This window comes from Apis laboriosa, unplaced genomic scaffold (genome assembly GCF_014066325.1).
Source record: "Apis laboriosa isolate Shangri-la unplaced genomic scaffold, ASM1406632v1 scaffold39_cov144, whole genome shotgun sequence".
Classification (NCBI taxonomy): domain Eukaryota; kingdom Metazoa; phylum Arthropoda; class Insecta; order Hymenoptera; family Apidae; genus Apis; species Apis laboriosa.
The window spans coordinates 2,939,544-2,959,421 of NW_025223140.1; the positions used below are offsets into that span (position 1 = coordinate 2,939,544).

The window sequence follows — 19,878 nt, forward strand, 5'->3', positions numbered from 1 at the left end:
CAACTGGAGTGCATTTGTCTAGATCGCGGAGAAGCGGACTACTCTTCTTAAGGAGTTTCTTCTATCTCGCTATCTTTCCCGTGAGCACGAACAACAGACCCGTGCCGAACCGTCTACCTGCTAAGGCCTCCTCCTTCCCTCCTCGGATCCAAACTTTATCCTGCAACGGGGTAACGGAGTCATCCTCCGCGTAACCGAAACGTAGAGAAAACGTAGAGAAAAAATCGAATCGTTGTTCGAACGCCAATTTCTCGATCGATAGTTGACGGATAGTTGAAAAGATGGTTGAAAAGATTGTGCGTGAGTAAGGAGCGTGGTGCGTTGTTCCAAAGTTGTATCGTTGTTGGCGAACGAACACCGATGCGAGAAAGAGATCCAAAGCGACTCGGCCCCTTTGCACCGGCTCAGTCACTTTGCTACGCGGTATTGATTCCGTTAAGTAGAAAGCGTTCAGAGAGGGCGAGAATGGGATGAGGGTGCGAAAGTGCGCGCCATTGGCGGTGGTAAACGATGCGGTTTCTTTCACGAGTGCCCGAGAGCCGTGAGTGAATGAGCGAACGCGCAACGCCGTTCCATAAGTCGATAAAAACTACATGAATTAGAAGAAACCCGTACGAAAGCGTACGGTTTGAGGCGCAACCTTCGCCGTTCAAACGCGAAAGAGAATTAAAAAGGAGCGGTGTGTTTCGGCCGAAACGAAATTTCAAATTATTCCAACGAAATATTCGATAACCGATCGATGGAAAATTTATGACTTCGCGATAACGATCCGCATTATAATTTCTAACAGGGAAAGTTAATAGGCGAATAACGTTGGAAATAAAATTAACGTTTAGATATTATAACGTCGAAATTATCGAAATCTCAAAATCGTTATTCCGTTATTCGCGCAATTTTGCAAGCGCGGGCGCAACATGCAAATTGTTTATTATGCTGACGGTGCGATTCTATTCGGTCCTCTCGATTTTCCGACCCGACCCAATAAAATTGAAAACAATTGATGCGTAGCTTCATCGAAATACGCGGTTATCTTTCGCGCGATATCTCTCGATAATATCCGCTCCAACTAACTAGCCCGATAATGACCGTTCTTTCCTTTGACGTGTTTGACGAATGAAAAAAACGAAAAAAGAGATACAGTTTGTTGTTAGAGATGATAGAATTTTAGAGATCGGTGTATACCGATTCGGATGTTATGCGTGACGTATTTGTACATACGTGGGAGGGGGTTTTCGTTTATAAATCATTATAAAAGGTGAGTCTACTCGCAGGATAAAAAATTAATCGCGACGAAAGGAATATATCAAACACGAGTAAACCCGACGGGGTGATTAATTAGCAGCGGAAGCAGACGATTAAAATTCAGATACGGTACGCCTGCGCCAGGGCGGCAGCAGACATCAAGGGAGTGTGCTCAGAAATCGCGCGGATCCATCCGGCTGGATTTTATTCCGTTCCCGTCAGTGCCGGTAAATCAAGTCACGTGTCATTTACCCGAATACGTAATGTATCGCATAAATATACGAGCCACGCACACCGTCACGCATGGACGGACACGCGGAGGGCGCAGAAATTTTTTTTCCACCCATCTCCGATCCCCTTCTCCCCTTCCGACCCGGGGAGGGGGGGGGGAGAGAGAGAGGGTGGCGGAGGGAGCCCCGTCACCCTCTGTCCAGCCTCGAAACCGCAATCCCTCCTCATCTTTCCCTACATTTACCCGATCCGTAACGGGTGAAACGTAAACTCGTTGCTTCGCACCCCTGGCGTCGCACCATCCATCCTCGTTTTTCCCCTCATCCCTCTCTCGTTCGACCGAGATAACAACGTTTCTCTTGGCCTTCGCCAAGAGAGAGAGAGAAAGAGAGAAAAAGTCGAGCGAACCGAATATTCCTATTTTCACGACGAATGGCATTAACGATAACGTCATTACCGTTAAATCCTGCGCGGTAGAGAACTATTTCGAAATCGGAGATAACGTTTCATCGATTCGTATTCCCCTCGTAAAACCCGCGTTCGCCACTATTTTCCAAGAAATATCACGTTTCCGCCAATTTTACTACGTTTTCCACTTTTTTCTTCCGCTTTCGCAATATAATTTGAAATCATCGGTATCAACCATCATTGGATCGTTGGAATTATTGGAGAAGGAATAACGCGATCCGTCGCGTGGAGAAGAATTTCTTCGCAGAATTCTTGCGAGAAGAAGGTGAAAACGAGATACGACGGAGCGTAAAATAGTCCCCTTACTCGCTACACACAGTCCCTTTCCTCGCCGCGATTTCGCATATTAGCTTCCCTCCTATCTGGGCAAACGGTTTTCCACTTTTCCACTCTTCAAAGGAATTCTTCCATTCTTTCTCCCGCTCCCGTTTCCATCCCACTTTCCCCACCCCTCGCCTCTTCCGCAAATTTTACATTCCCGAAAACCAAATCGCATCGCTCGTTGGAAAATGGAAACGTTCGATAAAAATTTCCGCGCGACGATCCCACCTTCCCATCGCGATTAGGAAGAAAGAAGAAGAAAGAAGAAGAGGGCAAGCGCCGCGGGGATCCCTGGAACCGATGCGGCTTCCGACCATCCACCAGGATGGAAGAAGCGTTGCGCGTTGGATGGTGGTGATTTCTGCTGCGGAGAAACCTCGTCAAGGTTGCGGAACGGGAAGAAAGGAGGAGGGGGCGAGGTTTTCTCGAGAGCGCGAGGAGGCAAGAACAGGGGCAACAACGGAAATAGAGGCGTAGGAGGCTCCGCCGTCCCGCCTCGTCTTGATCAATACAGCCACGGCCTACCACCGCTATAGGTAACGTTTCGCTGCCTGCCTGCCTGCCTGCCTGCCTGCCTGCCTGCTTGTACTCGCTTTCCTCCCTCATCCCCCGTCACTCGCTGCTATAGATCTGTCTCTTATTCGAACCAACACGCCTCGTCCTATCCCGTCCCTGTTCCATCTCGTTCCATCTTCCGCTACCCTCCAACGGGAGAGAGTTGGGTATACTCTCGGCATCAACCTACCCCACGGGACGTGGACGACCGAAACAACACCTCTCCTCCTTCCCTTCCCGTCTGTACGCTATTAAACGGGAAACCATCGGATATTTTATCCTCAAAATTTCCCATATTTCTCGCGAAAAGAAATATTCACTCGTCAAATCGGATTATTTATTAACCCTTATTTTATCGATACCATACACGATCGTGTATTCCGTAAAAAGAAAGAACATTCGCTACAATTTCAATCGGCGAATCGATCGTTGAACGATCGAACGATCCTTCTCGGGGCGCAGAACCTTTCGAGAAGACGCGGACGAGTACAGAAAGTACTTTCGAATAATCGAAGGAGAGGTCGCGCGCCGCAAAAATTAACGGTTAAACAAACGGAATCCCGTTATATAGCCGTTACTCGCAAACCGAGGTAGAAATAATTAGGCAAGTTACGACCGTGCCCTCCTTCCCTCCTCTGTCGTTCCCACGATTCCACCCCCTTAACCCCTCCTCCCGTCCCTGGCCCGTTACAGCAACGAGCGGACATGAAAGGAGCGGTCGTGCTTTCCCAGACACTCCATACCCCCTTCGCACCACGTTTCTCGCACGTGAGCTTCCGCAACTGTTATGCGCCGCTAGCCGACTCTTTATGGTCTTTTAATTAGAGCCACTTTGCGGAACGAGGATAGGAAAGGTTAGGAATGCCGGTTGGAAAGTTGTTTAATTTGCCCGATAAATCACCGGACGACCTGCTACCACGGCCGCCGCTGCATGGGCCGACGTTCATCTTACGCGCGTCGCGAACCTCCGATAATTTCGTCTTTTGCGGTTTCTCCTTCGCTTCCCTCCTTTCTCCCCCCATCTCCTTTATTCCCTCGCGCGACGGCCGCAACAACCACCCGATTAATCGGCAGTTACGAGTTTTACGAGAAGCGAAAAGTTTCGTAGGGTGGGCGATTCGACGTACACGCGTACGTGTGTGTGTGTGTGTGTGTATATATATATAGAACGCTTCACGTGAAAACTCGTATTTACTTGGGCCTTCTCCCTTCTTATCCGATCCAGTTAATCTCGATTAATGTTCATAAATTACCCCGCAACCGCAACTCCCGGCTACTACGATCGCTTTCGAAAGAGGCAAGTTTCACTCGATAAAGGTTTTGATTAGAGTGGTTGCGTGTAAGGAAGTTCCATACGCTGGGAGGTGGGGGGGGATATATCCATACGTTTCCAACTTAATCTAACTCGAGCTTCCGAAAGCTTCCAACTTTTTGCGCGATATTTGATCGCGCCCGTTGTTCTCTTTCAGCGGAGTCTCGCCGGGCCATAAATTTTTCGCGTCTACTCGTAAGCCGTGGCTGACCGCAAAATAATATGCGGCGGGGTCGGCCCTCATGTTTGGCTGATCGGCGGCTGATTACACGTGTTCCACGCCAATGGTAGGAGGGCATGATAAAGCTGGCGGACGGCTGGGGCAGAAGGCCAGACACAGCCTCAATCACCGCAACCTGCTGGTCAGCCTAATCCGCCATGGTGGCCACCCATTCAAAATCAATAGATAATTTTAGCCCTCTCTACACCGGGACGCGTATGCACGGTGACGTACGTACGTTGTAAAGGGAGGCTCGATAATCCTCGACGGACCTTCGCTCGCCGATCTCTCCTATAAATCCGAACCCAGGCCTTTCGGGGGAACCGAAACTTTCCAAACATTCGCTGCGCGGAGAGACGCTGCGCGGATTAAAGAGCCGTCGTTTCTTTTTTTTTCTTCCCTTTCTTTCCCCCCAAGAAGATTATCTCGTAAATAACCGATGTTTCGATGAAAAATCGAATCTTTACGGGACCAAAACGTAAGCACGATTCCGCGCGTGCGCAAAAGACGCGAATCCTCCTCTGTTCGCAGGTACGAATAGCGTTACAAAGGGTAAATATCAATTAAACGGGAGCTTTGGAGCGGGTATAGTATTTCTAGGAAAGCAGGGAGCAAAAGGTTATCGGACACCCTGTACGCGTCGTTACGCGAAGCGAAGCCGTGTGTGTGGGTAGAAACCGCGCTACGTGTTTTGCTCGCATCACCGAGGCATTAAGGCGCGTTTTGCCCTTCCGTACGAGGAACTGAGTTCGTCTGTCCTCCCCCCCTCCCCCCTCCCTCTATCTCCTCTTTGCGCCCTGCTGCCGCCGATGTTCGCCCCTACACGGTGGCATGAATATTCAACGCTTGCGCCTTGTTCAATATGAATGCCGTACATCTTGGCGAGCCGTTTCTCCGTTCGCGTTAACGCGTACCCACGAAGAGGCGGACGGTCGCGTGATTTGCTCCCCGATAAATAGCGTTTAGTACGCCAACCCCTTCTCCAACGCGGTCTTCTCCAAAGTACTTTCATCTATTCGAGAATTAAAATCGTTTCGATCCTTCTCGACCAGAAATCGAGAATCTTCGCGTTATTGGAAAATAGATCGCGAGGGGGATGGAACGCTCCGCGCGGCAAAGGCAAGGGCCGGGTGACGTGGACACTCGAGCTTTCCCTGCGGAAAAGCGGAGGCAAAGAGACAGGAGAGACGGGTCGGGCAAGATTCAACGGGTGAAAGGGAAGAGGACAGAGAGAGGGGGAGGGAGAAGCATGGATAGGTGGAGATAAGAGAGGAAGCGGAACGGGTGGCGATAGGGGACAGTGGGAGGGCGGAAGCAACGCGCTTTGAGAGTGGACCCCGCGCTGAAAGTTCAATCAAGCTAAACAACATTTCTGTCCGCTCGCTCGCCAAAAAGCGGACTGCCGCGCACGGCCGGCCGACTGCGGCAGGCCAGGGCTGGCTGGCCAGCCAACCTTTCCCGACATCGGTCTGGCCTCAAACCAACTTCAAACGCGTATGAAATCGCGCTATCGTTGTTGGCGAGTAGGGCGTGGCCATATCCGTGCCACCGTGCAGGATCCGTGGTTTTCCAGGTAGCGATCAGGATCGAAAATCTGTCGCTACACACGCACACACACACGGACGGTACTCCGTGTTTCGATTCCAGTAAGAATATCCACGAAACCGTGCGTGGATTAAATTTTAGTCCCACGTTAGAAATATCCCTCGAAGCTTGAAAGTTTCGACGAGACGAATAAAATCTCATTCTTAACTTTTATTCTTCTCCAAGATGGAAATAGACTTTCTTCCTACCTTTTGTGTATAAAACGCGTTTTAAACACTCGTAATTTTATTGTTCGATCAAATTATGCGCAAAGAACGTCTTCGTGGGGGAGAAAATGCAATTTCCATTTCGTGTCGTCGTGGGAAATTGAAAATGTATAGGTATATCTGGATGTTTTATTTCGCGTGTCGCCTAGAAAATGGCGGATAATATTCGATCTCGAATATTCGAGGAATTCGCTATTCGAGCGCGAACGTAAGTGCAAAGATAGGGTAAAAATTTCGATACGCGACATTTTCAAAGTTTTCTTTTTTTTTTTCTACATTTTCCCAGTTTGACAATGAGTTATTTATTCGATCGTATCTATTCGCAACTTCCCTCGGCGAAAAATATAGGACGGTTACTTCGCATTTTTACGCTTTATCTTTCGCGGAATATGGAAATCGAACGAAACCACGGGAAAATAGAGAAAAAAATTGGAGAAACAGTACCGCGCTCCATATATTTTCCAACATTGGAGAATCTATAAATATAGTTGAAAAATCAATACGAAATATGTATTTTTTGCCACCAACTTTACGGCGAAAATATATATATCCATTATTTTTTCTATGCTCCCCTTTCGAAAGAAATTCTCGCAAAACTGTGCCATACTCGTAACGTTAAATTTGTTGACTTGTGTCGAGTGTAAAAAGTATCTGCAAAATTTATCACATTATTTATTACCGTAATTACGCTTTTCGTTATTACTCGATATTTTCAAAATTGATCGTATCTCCCTTCGAGTCGACTTCTCGTTAAGCAGTCACGAGTGATGTTCAGGGATTAATGATTTTGACGAACGACCGGTAAGACGTTGATGTAGACCTACTACGCGTTGTATTGTTCTCGCCCGAAAGGGTGGACGATAGATGGACGGACATCGGATTGATCGGAGCCAAAATCGATTATGTCGGTGACACGAGCAAGGGAGGATCGGATTTAGACGCGTCCTTCCCTTTCCTCCATACGAAAATGCAAATTCTTCTTCTTTCGCGTTAGAAAGGAAACGCGATCTGGAAGATCGAACGGAATAAATTAGAAAAAAGCGTGGTTGGAATTGGGAGGCAGAGAGAGAGAGAGAGAGAAAGGGTAACGGCCAATTCCATTATAGCGTACATTTTACGCTATTAACTAGGAAATATCGTACGATCTTAATAACGTTTACGGCGAACGCGTAATCTCGAACGAGAGCGAAACGAGAGCGAAACGAGAGCCAACTAATTGGAGCTAGTCGGTTCCCGGCTAAAATCTATTTGCTCGGAAAACTGCGCTATCTCCCCACGTGATCGTGAGAAGTAAGTGAATTCCATTATAAATACCGCCGCTGTTAATTTCCGCGCGACGTTACTTTCGAATCTAACGAAATCGGAGGCACGCGTGTCTACGAATATCTTGTTGCCGCGTTAAAACGAACGTCGTGTCCCGGCGAGAAACAAATAGGCGGCCCGATACCGTTTATTCGAGAACGGCGCGCCGCGGTTGGAAAAGTTTCAAAGTGGAATTGAAAGTAAAGCGGCGCGGCACGTAAACCACCGTTCGCCACTCGCAGCCAGCCGCGTTCGATTCGCGAGTGGCGAGTTTTTCCTTTTAAATAACAATCCGTTCCCACCGAATCGACGAGCCGAGTGCGCTTTCCCCTAGGTGGATAGGGGGTGGATAGGAATCACGTGCCAGCTCCCGATAAATACAGTTATCGTAGAAAACGCGATATCGTTGCGCGAGCTCCCTCCATCGATATAAATATAAGTGGAATGAGCGCAGCGTCGAAAAGAAAAGTAGAGGCGAAAAACGAACGAGAAAGCGTTTCGTTTTTCCTTCCCCCTTTCTCTTCTCCGCCAATCCATCCCTCTCCCTCTCTCTCCCTCTCTCTCTCTCTCTCGTAACTCTCCTCCCCCATCTCGCTTTATCTCGGACCAAAGTGTTCCTCCTCTCTTTTCCCTCCCAAAGCTTTATTTTATTTCCTCCATTGTTTCCACCGCTCGTGGCCACCACCCTCACGTAGTCCTCCTCATTTTCCACTCACACGGGTCCAGGATTACCAACACGTGGGTAAAATCTGTACAAACACCCGCAACGATACCTCGCACACGTACGAGCCGCGTCCAGATCCCTTTTCCTCGGTTACCTCTTGGTCCCTGTACGTTGCCATTATTTTGCTCCGTAGTCCCTTTGTTTCGGTCCAGCCTATTGAACCGTGGCTCGGATAATACGCCCTACAGACCTTTGCGCGCCACGCGTTGCTCGCCAAACAAACCCGCATTCTCACCTTCCAATAATCCCCCCACTTTTATCCCAACATCTTACACACCCTGTATACACACCCGTGCCAAAATTCCCATCTCCTCTACCGATCGCGTTCCATTCGATCGACACGTACTTTACGCTCGATGTGAAATAATCGCGGTAAATTAGGCCACCACGCCAATTTTTTCCCCAAATTCGCTCGAATTCCTCCCGATTCTTTCCTTTTATACGCACACGAGAAGAGATATCATCTCTTTACATCTTTTTCCCTTTTTCAAATCCGAAATAAAATCGATATTCAATTTCTTCGATTAACGCGTTGCCTTCGTCCCGTTGGTTCTGAAGAGAGAGCTGGCAACGAGACGTAATTCGGATCAGCAATTTCCAGGTCGAAGTGGTGCTGGTATTAGGAAACCGCCAACTTATGTATCTCGAAGTAAATTCCCAACTGTAGGGCATTTAGGATAATATTATGCCGGGCTGACATCTTTGGTGCTCGTAACCCAACACGGAGTTACGAAGGTAGTAACCTTGCCTTCCTTTCTCCCTTCTACTACCCTCCTCTCTCTCCCTCCCTCTCTGTATCCAGCAACGTCGATAGCGAGAAGGCCGAGAGATCCTGCGGTCACCCTTTACAGGAAAGGCCAAAGGAGTTGCCTTGCTTTCGGCGAGAAAGAACGAGATACCTAGAAGGAGGGAAAAGGGAAAGGATGGAGAGAGAGAGAGAGAGAGAGAGAGGGGGGAGCCTAACCTTTCCATAGAAGAGCGGGGAAACCGACTGACCGAACACCACGCCTTACCAAGCTTCTGCACCCGTGTTACGGGGGCTTTCAAATTACGGGGCACAATTTCGTCCAAGAAGCCACGATCTGAATTAACGAGACGAGCTGGGATGAACGCACCTGAGCCTCCAACATTTCCCTCCTACTTACCTTTCCTATCTAAAACGTAAAACGCGAGCAACCATTATTGATACGGTCAAGGTAAAGTTAAACTGCTACTCGATTTATCGGGGAAACCTTCGAAATCGTTGTTTAATTTAAGTTTCGCCCCCTCTTGTTAAGCCTGTACAAAGTTTCCTCTCTTAGCTCGGGGTAAGGTCTCGGGGTAACGAGGAACAGGATTAGAAGATACATCCATCCTCGAAACATCTTTTCTAAAACCATCCAAATATTTATTTGAACGATACGGGATGAAACGAAAGAAGATTTTCAAAACTCGCGTAAAATTTATTAAATTCGATCGAAGCGCATCGAAAATATAAAACTAGATCGAACGTTTCGTTAAAATATTTAAATATTTTTCTCGACGCGGGATTTTCCACCTAATCCCTATGTTTATACGCCAATTTTTTTTAAAAAATAATTTTTCCTAAGTAATAGAAATATTAAAAAATTGCGATATTTTTGTATCGAGAAAAAATTTGTTTGCATGCATTAAGATCAAAAACGTACGATAAGGGAAAAAAATTGCGCTCAACTTTTATCGAATCGATCCAACATTTTCGCGATATTTTTATCGAAAATATTACCTGGTGGTTAATTTTACGATTTAGAAAAAATTTCACCGTAAAACTTTAAAACGGTTCGCGAAAAAGCTTTCTCGAAAAATGCGACATCTCCGCGTAAATGTACACGTACACCTAGCTCCTGCCAGAGATATAAAAAGTTTTATATTTTTTCATAACGAAATATAAATTACAACAAAAAGAGAAAATTTTAGTCCGCGATACGCTTGCTTCCCTCCTATTTATTTCGAGAGATCGTATTATTATTATTTATTTAACTTTACGGGAAATTCAAAAAAACCCGAAATTATCTAAAATCGCGGGAATCTACGTTTCGTTGCATTAAAAAAATATAAGGAATGAGCAAAATACAATGTCCTGGCCTAGAAAGCCAGGAAATGGAGCACATTTGTCACGTAAAGGTCTCAAGGGAACCTTAAAATACTAAAAATACTAAAAATACTAAAAAAACGAATTCTGCCGCGATCCTTAATCGTATATCCCGGAAAATATTTCATGCGATGTATTTCGGGAAAATATAAATTGCGAACAGCGAGGGGTAGGGGGGGAGGAGATCGAAGCGTGACGGTGAACGCGAACGAGACAAGAGGGGCGCGTTGCGAAACAGAATCGTGGAGTACGTATATTTCCCGATACGGGGGAAGAAAAAAGGCGGTATGCGCGAGAAAACGTGTCTCGCGTATTTCTAACCTCATTTCGAGACGTCGGTTGAATTTATCGTCGCGACATAAATACCGGCCGTAGCTCGCATACCCGTAGCGCGCAAGAGGCGAAGACGTATCCACGGCCGGCCACCCCATTTAAACATGAAAGATCTTCCGCCGGCGTAACGCGTGTAATATATCGGTCGGTGCATGCCCGCCTTAACGTTATTAAATTTTCGGCCTCGGTAGCCGCCACCACCACCACCCACCCCTCCTACATTTTAAATTCATCGAATCATTATCCGGTAGGCGTGGAATTATTCAACGCCGGATACACAAGCTCCGATGCAGTGTATTTATCTCATCGAGCTGAGAGGGGAAGCAACGCGTGTCGTTTAAAGATTCATCGTTTTCTATACCGAGCTATATATGCTCCTATTATTTACCACGATACACGCGAAATTCAAGCAAGTGGATGGATCGCGTATTATACGCGCGTAGCGATTGAACCAACGATCCTTGGAGGGGGTGAAAGAACGGGGGAGAAAAGTGGCGGGAGCGAGGAAATCGGAGGAGGAAGAAGTTGGCGGCACAAGTTCCCAATGGAACACTCGGCTCGTCGTATAATGTTCGAAACAGAAAACGCGGGGATGATCAACGCGGTAGCCGAGGATGTAGGATGGATGAGGAGGGGGGAGGGGGGGGGGAACCTAGCCTGAATACGTCAGCGCCAGCGCACCACCGCGCTCGCATCAAAAATGTACGAAACGATATAATTTTCGTTTAATTAAAACTGTAATAACAGTTTTGACTACATTCCACCAGACTGGCATTAAAATATACGAGCCGGCTCGGCGAACACCGACGCAACACCGAGGAGAGGAGGACAGTCGGAACGGGTAGACGGGATGAAAAGTCAGTCGATGAAAAGATGGGCAAAAGGGCTAGAAAAGGGCCACGAATCCCGCCTTAATACTTCCGACCCTTTGTTCCCTCTTCCATTCCCTCTTCGTCTCTCTCTCTCTCTCTCTCTCAATATATATATATATATATATATATATATTGTGTACAATATTTTAATTACAGTCGTGGGTGCAGAATCCTTTCATCGATTAGTACGGCTGCCAATTCCTTTCTCGTGTTTTCGAGGAAAACCTTCCACCTCGAATATTCTCGATCGGCCAGAATTCTAAAGGCACGGTGAACCGTGGAAAAAGTAGTCTGGCTGAATCACCACTGTTAACTAATTTCGGTCGTTTCTTTCTTTTGCCAACTCGTCGATTAATTACGCGCGAGGAGAAGGAAAATTCGATTACCATAGATTCTTTTAATCAAATATCCCCGCATTTGGGGGGAAAGGAAAATGCGCGCGAGGACGAAAGGCAGGTTCGTATTGGGAAGATACGGGCGCGCGGAGACGAGAAGGTGAGAAAGACGATGAAAATGGAAAATAAACGTAGCCACGATGGCCCGAGTTTGAAACAATTAACATAACAAAACGAAGGGAGCTGGCGAGGGATGTTTGAAAGGGCGGGATACGATGCAGCCAAGAGCAGAGGCGAGAAAACGCGAACGCGTTTCTCTTGAGATTTTGGCACTGTTTCCACTCGACGGTCACCGCCTATTCCACCGAGTTGCGCTACGTGAAAACAAACGTAAACGAATCTCAACGAATGCTTCTTCGATCACGTTTTAAAAAATATCGTAAAAACACTTTGCACGCTTGATTTTGCCAATCTAAAAAACACCCTTTCTGCCGATATTCGATATTCTAGATCGCCCGTAAGATGGTCTTGATCGATTCGATCTAAAATAGGCTTCGTGTTTTAATAAGGATCGAGTGAGAGAACGTTTTCCACGTCGCGTTTCAAAGTCCGACCATTCAAAGCACCTTCTTCTCTTCCCGCGTTTTCCATCCTCGTAGACGTAGCTTATTTGATTAAGGCGTATTGAAGCCGCTACGCGTATAATCGTATAAATTGCTTTTGACGCGAGAGAACGCGAGAGAACGCGAGAGAACGCGAGATCTCGTAATGCTATCCGCACTATAGAAAGTTTCGCGCTCTTCTTTGCGTCTTCCATCCCGTATATATCTCCTTTCAAACCCCTCTTGAAACATTCCCCTTCCCCCTTCCGCCCACGATATGCAATATCGTCACGCGAAAAACAAAATACGATAGCTACTATCGAGGATTCCCCATCGATGAATGCGATAAGAAACGATATGCGAAGGAAAATCAGAAACGAGATATTAGAAATCGGTTTCTCAAGAGATATCGTGCGAAATATATTTCTTTTTTTAATCCTACTCGATCGATTGTAATTTTATGGAGAATTTTGACCGAAGATTGCATAAGATATTTTTAACGATTCTGAAAAAAATAATTACGGAATAATTCGAGTAACAACGTATTCGTGTATTCGCGAATTTTTCAAAAAAGCGTCACGCGATTACGTTGTTTTAAAATTAAGTTTACCAGCGTAATAAAGCTACGATTAAAATCGAACTTGCATTATTGTTCCGATTCGCTACTAAAGTGTAACAAAATCTTGCAATAAACAATTTTTAAATATTAATATATATATATATTATGCAAATTACAGTTTGTTAATTTTCTAAATGTTTCGATTTTTATCTCGAAAAATGTAAAATACATCGTATCGAAAACTATCGAATATAAATATATATATATATAATTGTAACGCGTTATAATCCTTTCGAAGGATGTTATTTTAAAATTATTATTTTTAAAAAACTACGAATAGATCGAGGAGAGGCGAGAATTCGTCGAATACGTTAATAATTAACCGTAATTTTACGTATTTCCGCGTAATTTCGATGTTATTACCGTGAAAATTTTGAAATTGATATTTATAATCGGGAAATAAAGCTATTTTGCATAAAATGCATAAGCGGAAGAAAATAAAGGCGCAACGCGTTCGAGCGACACGTCACGTCTAACTATACTCCAACCGTATCTACTTGCCGTAGTTACGCACCCAGCTAAGTGGAACGAGGCGTTACGTTCAAACGTCGCTGTTCCGGTAACACAATTCAGAAGGGAGTTCTCTCCGAGGACTTTCACCGTATTAACCCAATATCAGCCATACGCTTCAGAATCAGGTTAACAACCTCCTAGCTCCACTCTTCCCCTTCCGTTCATCCAAACAGTTTCATTATTCCACTATTTATTTACTCGCTACGTTCAATACTTGAACAACGCATTATCTCAAAAAAGTGGCCCCCTTAGCTAAAACTATTTAATTTTTCACGCGGTGCAAAAGCAAATATTTCTTTTTTAACGTTATTGCCCGCAGAAGAAGGTTGTTTTTTACGATAATGGTTCAGGGAAAAGGAAAATAACTTTTTCTCCGGTGAAAAGCGAATTCAAATTGCCTTTTTCCCAACCCTTCCTATCGTACCGATTCATAAACGTTTCTCCGGTATCTATACACCTCCATTAATATCTCGTTGTACCGAGGATCGTGGGGAAAAAAATATCGCATCCTGCAGTTTGTTTCCTTCGATTGCAGTTTTTGAATAACGCCGCACAAATCGGTAAGCAACGAACGGTGAAAAATAATAAAATGTCAATACGTGAATCACGTTTACGGCCGTTACAATAAAAATCGCCATAGGATCGCGCGTATACCTCGATGCAAGGAGAAAGCGACCAATATCTTCTTCCTTAATGTGCTCTGTCTCTGTTCGCCCATAATGGTACAAAGGCGACGCGGGATTCTAACTTGCGCGTTAAAATATACGGTTACGCCTGCTCGCGTGAGCAAGCAATTCTGTAGTTGCGCATAGATTTGCGAAAAGCTTTGAGATAAGACAGGTACAAAGGCCAACTGTGCTCCAATTTCAAACATCGATGTTTGTAAAATCATCTCTCCTTTCTATTTCGAGACCGATTTCGTCCATCGTCTCATTAAATGCCAGTATTTAATTCAACGATAAAATTGCAATATTCTCTAAAAACTTTTTCTTCTTCTCTACGAAACGAAATATCTTTCGATAATAGAAATGGATAATCGAATAATAGAAAATATGATCTATTCTATTAGATGCTTATATTTTTAAAAGATATTCTTCGTTATTTTGAACGCGTATACGTTTCAGAAAAATTAATTCTTGATTTACGAACAAGAATGTAAGAAATATAAGAAATGAAATTGATTAAATCTATGAAATCGCGATTTCAAGAGATATTCGTAAGTTTTCTTTTTCAAGAAACGAAATGATACGTTTGGCAAAGTATCATTGGCAACGCTATTTCTGTTCTACTAAAAATACTACGAAAAATTGATTCCACTAGAAAATATCAAAGTAAATATTATCTTATGGAATTAATTTATGGATTACTATAAAAAGAAATTAATTAAAATCGAAAGAAATCATCGACTATTATTCGAATCTCGAAATAAAACGTAAAACATTGTTTCTCGAGAAATAAAATATCTTTGATTTTCCATTCTTGGTTAACGTAACATTTCGTTTAACGTAGTACTTACTTATATTACGATAAAAATGGTACGAATATCGTCACTCACCAAGATCATAGAACATATAAATTTATACACGAAACGTAGCAAGAAATTTGAAAAATTGTAATAGAAAAGAGTATAAAAATGGCAACGTAGACGCAAGGCGTAGCTAAAATTACGTAGACGACGTATACTCGTTCCTAAGGTCATGGATAAGACTCGAAGGCGCCAGACAAGTTGTTTGCACAGGTCTAGATGACAAAACGTGCAACTCCTTTCCTATACCCTCTCTCTCTCTCTCTCTCTCTCTCTCTTCTCTCTAACACACACACTACGCATATACACGATTGGCTCGGCTAGCACACACGCTTGAAAGGCCTCGAGTGTGTGTTACCCGCGTCTGGCCGAGGGCGATATCGTTTACGATAATGCATGTGCCTAGTGCAGATCTCTCGGTCGAACGATCGTCCCCTTCGGCCTGCTTCCCCTATCGTCGACTCGTTACCTTCGACTTAGCACGTTCACACGCGATATGATACTTGGACAGACGCCGCTACGCTCCAACGACAATCTTCTACCGGTCGATTTGGAAAAATTGAACTAGAACGACGCGAATTTCCCACGGCTTCCCTCCCTCCCTCCCTCCCTCCCTCCCTCTCTCTCTCTCTCTCTCTCCTATCTTCGGGAACGCGTACCTCACGCTGTTGGAGTATTTTCCCATTTCGAGTTATTTTCCGGGTATATACGCGACCCGATGCTATCCGGCACGTAGGAGAAAATTGGCGGGCGCGGAAAAAAGGAATTGTAGCGAGCTGTTGGTTCGCTTTGTTCGGTATATCGCAACCAGGTTGGGTCGAGGCGGCGGAGACTCGCCGAGGGAATGAAACCTGATTTAGGACTGCGGTCCAGAAATCTCCCGAGGGACCGTCCGAGCTGACCACTGCGCGCTCGCTTCGCTTTCCAGCGTCCCTCCGAGCGCGATCCTCCTCCCTGCTACTACCACCGATTCTCCGCCAACTCCTCCGTGTCCCACGTCCAACGTCCTCGTGTCCCTGGACGCCAACAAGTGCGACTCTTTACCAACATCGCGTTCCAAATGCGTCCGGAATACTAAGAAACTACCAACTCCCCCCCACGTTTACACGCAACGATTTATTACAACGGAAATTCGTCCCGCGCGCGCACCGCATAAATTCTATTATCGAATCGAACGAGAATAGATATAGTTTCTATTTCGTCAAATCTTTCTATTTCCTTTTATTACACCAACGTAGAATACCATTTTCTCGGATACTTCTCCCCAACTTTATCTCCCTCCTTACCTTATTGTTAGAAGAAATTGAAAGAAAATTTCCGGCCCCTGTTACGAAACTTTCAATCGGTGGAATCTTTACTTCCCAACTTTCCTCCTACGTCCGATGCGGATAACAAATATTGTTTTGTATAATATCGAATCCCCGTGGTCCTGTATCGGGGATATCCCTGTAAAATCTAAAGCAAAGGAAAGAGGAGGACCCGAGTTAGAGGAAAAGTTTTAGGCGAGAGGCAAGGAAAAGAAAGGAATAAAGAGGAAGGTAGGAGAGACGCTCCTGGCACAGCCTGGCGTGTAGGTTACTACGTGCTTGCTAGTCGGGGCATCCCGTGACCGTGGTCTGGCTTAAGGATTCGGGTCAGGCTGTAACCTGCCTCGATTGCAAATACAAGGGGGAAACTACTCTCGGAGACACTGCCAAAACCAAAACTCAAGTGGCAGTGGCTATAAACCCGTGTGCAATCACCAAGATGCAAAAATTTAATCGGTTGATTCCTCGATTATCAACCTACTACGTCACTTTCTCACAGAGAAACAACCAGCTGTGATGTACATAAAAATACATACGTGATACACACGTATGTATGAGGTATGAATCGCAGAACAAAAGGTTTCGAATAAAACGGAACGTTTCCATCATCATCACGGATATTCGTCTTTGTGTAAAATTAACGTAAACTATCGAAACTATTTTAATTCAAATCCTGAATCGCTATTTGTTATCGTTACTATACGTTTAAAACAATTTTTAAATACTTGAAAATTGCTCGAATAACATGTTTTTCGTTCATATTTAATAATTGTACAATTAACGTATGACGTAATCAACCTACTATATATATATAAAACTATCTCTATTGTTATTAAAGACGCGAATAAATTTAGACAGAGAGACGGTAAAACTCGAGTTCTTCGTATCTCGTTCGAACGTTCTTTGTATAATAAAGCTCGAAATAAAAGATCGTTTCTTCGAAAATGTCAAGATTAGCATATAAATACTAGAAAGATCGAAGAAAGTTATTCGACCAGCTATCAAGGTAATTGCTAGATAAGTGCTTGAACGACATCTATATTTTTAAAGATTCCATCATTGCACGACCGCGTAATAGACCAGAATACAACACGACAAAGTATCACGTGCTAAGGATATTTCCAAATATTCCTTTGCGAGATGCGTTTTGCAAAGAAAAAAAAAAAAAAAAAAAAAAAAATTGGGCACCATGTCACGGAAAAATAACACGCCTTTTATCACCGGATATGAATCCTATTGAGCATACTTGGAATATGCTTGGGAGATTCAGGCACAAGAATGCACCCTCGATGCGACGAAAGCTCGTTGGTTAGGCACTGAAGAATGGCTCGGCATACCGTAAGAAGATCTTCCTCGCCATCTTTTTGGAAGATGTGCGCGCATTCTCGTCTTATTGCTAGTGCAAAAAATGAAAAATTCGAAATGACGGATGCTGAAAACATTCCGATCTACCAAGAACGAATTACTTCCATTTCACGTTTTGCATTCTTCACCGTTTATCTATTATATATTATATTCAACCGTTAATTCGAATCACTTGCTTATTATTATTCGTATTCCTAACGATATTCCCCGGTATACTTAATATTGAAAGAAAACTTTTCGAATCGTATCGAAAAACGAAAGTTTGCGAAATATTTACGCAATTTACGTATTGTTCATACGCGGAGAACAATATCGATGGTCCTCGATAAACGTCGAAAAGGACCGGTTTCCTTTCTCGTTCGTCCGTTCGATACGCGAGCCATTATTTTTTATGAGAAAATAAAAATACCTGGTTGATAAAGATAGAGGTCCGCGGCGCGCGGCCACACGATCGCCGAGCGCTCCACGCTGCCTGCTTGATTCCGCGTGCTTGCGGATCCGAAAAATCCTACGAAGAATCGCAAAACAACCACGTACTACTAATGATGTCTCGTTCCAGCACCGATGATCGTCGTTTACGTAATTCACGAGTCTTCTTCCTCCTCTTCGACGGTGTCTGCAGCACAACGATGATGCACCGTCATCCCTCTCCTTCTATTCGCGACATGAAAGTGACACACACGCGTTTCGATTCTCGACAACAGGACGGAAGAATCGTTTGACGGAGAGTCTCTATTTTTTTCTTTTCTTTTTTCCTACTTTTCTTTCCCTATTCACTCGGCCGAACACTCATCGATCACGTCCGATGTTGTTGCAACGTCGATACGGAACATCGATAAAAATTCAACGAGCACACAGATAACCCGACAACTTTCAAATTGATCACGAGCAAACTCGTTTCAACGCGAGGAACAACATCCGTGATAGGTTATATCGCGGAAGCGCCACTATAAGAGCGTCGCCGGTAGTAGTTTCGACGACCACGTGAGCTAGGAACGAGAATTGGATCCGAATCCACGTGTCGTCGATCTCGCGCGGACGATCACCTCCACCTTCGAAATCGAATCCGTAAAAGCCTGAAACTGTTTTACCGAACTCGCCAGGCCTGTATCCGGTACGTCGATTGACACGCGCGCCTCCCGTCCACGATGGTGAAACACAGCGGAGAAGAAGAACACTTGAAAAGAAGTGGAAGGAGGCGACTCTTTGTTTTCACGCTTTCGAAAGGACAATTTGAAACGACGTAAACACAAGGTGTAGTCAGTTCGACTCGTATATCACCGGGGCACGTGTATCACCACCAAATATCGATAACAACAACAATAACAATAACACCACTGAATCACCATGCGAAGGAAAATGGTTCCTTCGGAATCGTTTCTCTCGCTAGCTGCGCAGTAGACGCTCCTCGTGCTAGGTGTTAACCCCTTCGGAGATACAACCGGCGGTGAGAGCGTCAACCGCGTGGCTACCGATCGTGCTTCTTTTCGACGTCGTCGTATTCATCAAGAAAGGAGATTGGTCACCTTGTCTGTCAAGGTGTAACGTGATCCGTGATTCGATTCGTCACTCACGCGTTACGAACGAAATTCCACCTCCATAGAGGAAAAACTTGCCATCAACGGATAAAATCGCGGACTCGTATCCGGCGCGTTCCAATTATCACTCGATCGAATGCTACGTTTGCCCAACGTATGTGCGTTTCATTCGCCAAGTCTATTCACCGGCGAATGGAAATCCGTGGAACGGAGAAGGCAGGGAAAAGATGGGCGATAAATAACACTGATTGTCCAGCTGATCGGTACGTACGACGTGGTCGAAACTCGTTCACTCAGCAACGATAACTGCCTTCTTCTTTGCCAAAACGTGGAGATGGTGTACACTGCGGTCGCTCTCCGCACACTGAGGTTAGCTGACGTCACGAGCCCACCACGCGGAGGTAGTCTCGCGAACGAACGTTTCGCGCCGGCGCCCGCGGCGCTGCAATCTCTATAGATACACGACCTCTCTCCGAGCCGGTATACCGCCGGATATTTCCTATACGTATATCCTATCCTATCCGCGTTCACGATTCGACTCGACGACTCGTTTCTACCTACGATCGGAGACCG

General features: G+C 45.1%; 1 protein-coding gene across 2 annotated transcripts in view; it reads right to left on the reverse strand.

Moving 5' to 3' along the window:
- LOC122715634 (CUGBP Elav-like family member 4) overlaps positions 1 to 19,638 on the reverse strand; it is a 513,357-nt gene extending 493,719 nt beyond the window's left edge. For both annotated transcript variants that reach the window (XM_043937961.1, XM_043937967.1), the window contains exon 1: positions 18,177 to 19,638. The gene's annotated coding sequence lies outside the window, so the exon portion shown is untranslated. The remainder of the gene's footprint in view (positions 1 to 18,176) is intronic.
- Positions 19,639 to 19,878: the final 240 nt, after the last annotated feature.